This window comes from Pipistrellus hanaki, assembly GCF_964339955.1.
Source record: "Pipistrellus hanaki genome assembly, chromosome: 9".
Taxonomy (NCBI): Eukaryota; Metazoa; Chordata; class Mammalia; order Chiroptera; family Vespertilionidae; genus Pipistrellus; species Pipistrellus hanaki.
This window is the reverse complement of record NC_140511.1, coordinates 73,323,398-73,327,419: the sequence shown is the minus strand read 5'-3', so window position 1 is coordinate 73,327,419 and position 4,022 is coordinate 73,323,398.

Here is a 4,022-nt window from a genome sequence, read left to right as displayed (position 1 = left end):
ATTTTATTCTGGCTTTGAGTTTTGCTTCGAAATTACAGGAAGCCTCCTGCTCTTTGGAAGTTCGCATTAAGCCACTTTGATTAATTACAAAGACCTACCTGAGTACCCATTTTCATTTACTGAAAGAAATCCAAAGACAATTCACCCTGTTTTAAGAAAAGGTAAAAAGTGAAAATAGCATTCAACCCCTGTTTTGCTGTGAGTTGTCACAGAGGCTGTGAGACACGGAGCAGAGAGAGTGGCCCCAAACTCTGTCCCTGGGACTACACTCAGCTGTTCAGTGTCAGCCGCCTTAGCTTTGACCTGTAAGCATCTGGGCTTTAATTTCCATCCATTCTCCACACCTGTTACTGAGATGTGTCCTATGGTAACTGCTTCTTCTCTTGATGCCATTTCAACCTAAGAAATGTTTCATAGAAACACACTACTTTTAGGTAGTGAGGGTATTCTTTTGGCTAAATCGATTTGCTAAGAGAATCCAGGGCTACTCAAAGAAGAGATTGGCGTCTCTGCTGTCTTTCTTTGATCCTTAGTAAAGCATTTAACATTAAAAATACAAAATTGCTGGTCTGCTCCACTTCTATAGAAAGGTAACTAGACAACCAAACATCTGTCTTCCGGGAAATTCTTTATTCCCAGAGAGCTTTTATGCTGGAAATATTTTCTGTTCCAAAAGCATCCTTTCCGTTAATTAACGAGTTATACAAGTGAGTTAAATTTCAAGTAATATCCGTGTGACTGGATGCACTGAGATTTCCTCCAGCCTCCAAGGTTTAGGGAAACATGATTTGGGTAGGATATTTACTGTCCAATGTGAGTAAGGTGTCTGTGAATTAGCCTAGGGGCAAGATGGGTGTGAATCTTTAAGCACATTACATTCATGGTATTAATTATGTGAGGAGGAGTGTCCAGATGAGTGAGAGAAAATGGCATTTGTTATTTAGGTCAGGACAGGGGGTTTCTAAAGGAAATTAATGCTGGAGGTGATGAGACATGTTTGATTTTTAGTTTCCAGGGAAAACCCAGCCACCACCCAGGGTGGCAGTCAGTCTTTCCCTGTGTTTTTCCTCCCACTCTCCAGGTCCCAGAGATGAGGGCCCATCCCTGGGAGTCCAGGGGACACAGAGACAGAGCCACTGTTCTCTGCGGAGCGATCATAAGGAGGGGAAACGCAATTGACATTCACCATGGTAGCCTGGGAAAGCTGAGGGAGGCAGAGAGAGCTGAAATGGGCATGGATTGATTATTTTCATGGGGAGGCCGGGGACACCATAGGTAGATGAGGTTCATGGATCAGAGATAAGAGACAAGAATTAAGAGGAAATGAAAAAGCAAATCTTGCAAGGTGCATCTTACGGTGCTCTGTCCAGGAGGAAACAAAACAAAACATCACACCACACACACACACACACACACACACACACACACACACCAGCCTATATGGTTATATGGTTTGAGGATAAGGAAGTTAAATCAGGTCAACTATGCCTGGTCTCCCTCTGCCCACACCATTCAGAATTCTGTAAGGCATTCCAATAATCACTAGCTAGCTATACAACCTTAATAATAAACTTCATGCTCCTTGCAGTATCCTCATGCCTGGCACATGCTCAGTCATATATGTTGCATAACTACAGGTGAATCATAGCAAGAGACACAGAAAAAAATTAATCTAATTAATTGGTTGTATTTTAGAAGTTTTGCAAGAGTATTTGAATGGGGATATGATGTCTGGTTATTACTTATTGAGAAGACATTATGAATTAGGGCATCTTAGCATATTCAGGCCTCAGTCTTTTCATCTGTGAAATCGGGTTGATAAAGGTAACTAATGCCATAGAGTGAACAATTGGTCTCCCAAGGAGCTGCTTCTAGGGATTCTACCAAAGTTATACAGAGACCAGTGCCTGCCACCGAATAAATGATCAATAAATGTTGAACAATAGCATTCTCTATGTGCTCACTGGACAGCACGAGCATTTTCCCACAGCAGGAACCCAACTGGAGAAAGAGGCAAGTCCATCTTCCTGACTTCTATCTCTTCAGAGTCTAGCTAGAGACCCATTCCATGGGGGCAAAAATAAAGGTGTAGCATTAGTGTTTTTTTTTTTAATCCTTTTTATCAACTAAAACATCAATTTAGCTTCCAACAACACAGCTATTTTTTAAAATTTCACTTCTAATTTGAAAACGGTGCAGAAAAAGAGAGAGAGAGAGAGAGAGAGAGAGAGAGAGAGAGATTCTATAACTCTCTGGCCTTAATTTTAAAGAAACAACTTCTACCTTCAATCAGCTGGCACTACCTTATTTATTTATTTTTTTAAGCCTCACCAGAGGATATTTTCCCATTGGTTTTTAGAGAGAGTGGAAGAGTGAGGGAAAGACAGAGAACTATCGATGTGTGAGAAACACATTAATTGGTTGCCTCCTGCACTTGCCTCAACCAGGGCCTGGACCAACTGCAGAGGAGCCTACAACCAAGGTACGGGCCATTGACCAGAACTGAATCCAGAATCAAACCCAAAACTCTTCAATCTGCAGGCAGATGCTCTTTCCACTGAGCCAAACTGGCTAGGGCAGCTGCCACTACCTTTATCTATGCTGCCTTTTCCTCCGACCTGACTTGGGAAGTCTTTGGTGATTGAGTTCCCCTTTCTTTAGGACAGTTGAACATATGACATTTCCATAGGTGTCATCATAGAGTTACTGGCTCATAAAAAAGTGTTTCATTTTGTTTCCAAATGAGGCTACAACAGAGAAAACATCCAAGCTGAAAACCCAGTGCAGATGATAAATTTGCCTAATATATTAGGAGGTTGTTTGCAGTACCAACAACTGCAAATTCTCTGTGGCCCTCATAACAAAAGTTTATTGCTAGAAAGAGCTGCAGGCCAGCTTCTCCTTATGTGTGTATGTATGTTTCTGATTCTCAATTTCATTATCTGTAAAATAGGGAGGGTGAAAACACCTAAATCACAGAAATGCTGTGAGAACTCAATGGCCTAACGATATATGCAAGAATCTGCTCCAGGTAGGCATGTGTGAGATGAAAAGTTTTACTAAATGCTGTTTGATATTCTTTCCAAATCCCCTTTCTCAGGTTGGTGCACCCATTGCCTAACTCAGGGGTGGGCAACTTGTGGCCCATGGGCCATGTTAGGACCACAAAATCATTAGGTCTGGCCCTGCCAAGGCATTAAGAGTGAGTTAATTAAATGTTTGACCAAATATAACAGGCTAATTTTTAAAAATTTTATTCTTTTTTTTTAATACATATTTTATTGATTTTTTTTTTTCCAGAGAGGAAGGGAGAGGATAGAGAGTTAGGAACATCAATGAGAGAGAAATAACGATCAGCTGCCTCCTGCACACCTCCTCCTGGGGATGTGCCCACAACCAAGGAACATGCTCTTGACGGGAATCAAATCTGGGGCCTTTTAGTCCACAGGCCTACACTCTACCCACTAAGCCAAACCAGTTAGGGCAAAATTTTATTCTTGTTGCCATTTAAAAAAATTTTTTTTTAATTGATATTTCATAGAGAGGAGGAAGGGAGAGAGATAGAGAGCCAGAAACATCGATGAGAGAGAAACATCGACCAGCTGCCTCTTGCACACCCCCTACCAGGGATGTGCCCGCAACTGTAATTTTGCTACTGTTAATGAATCATAGTGTAAATACCTGTGTTTTCTGATGGTCTTAGGCTCTACAGCAGTGGTTCTCAACCTGTTATGGTTTTAGGCTCTACAGAAAACACCGATAGTTACATAATGATTCATAATAGTAGCAAAATTACAGTTGTGAAGTAGCAACAAAAATAACTTTATGGTTGGGGGTCACCACCTGAGGAACTGTATGAAAGCATTGCGGCATTAGAAAGGTTGAGAACCACTGCCTTACAGGGTTTCCTGAAAAGAACTCCTTAAAAAAAAAAGTGACGTGGGCTTGAATCCTGTGTCAGTTGCTGCTTCAGGGATCCTACGTAAGGCAATAGCTTCTCTTAATCATAAATAGCAGGCTCC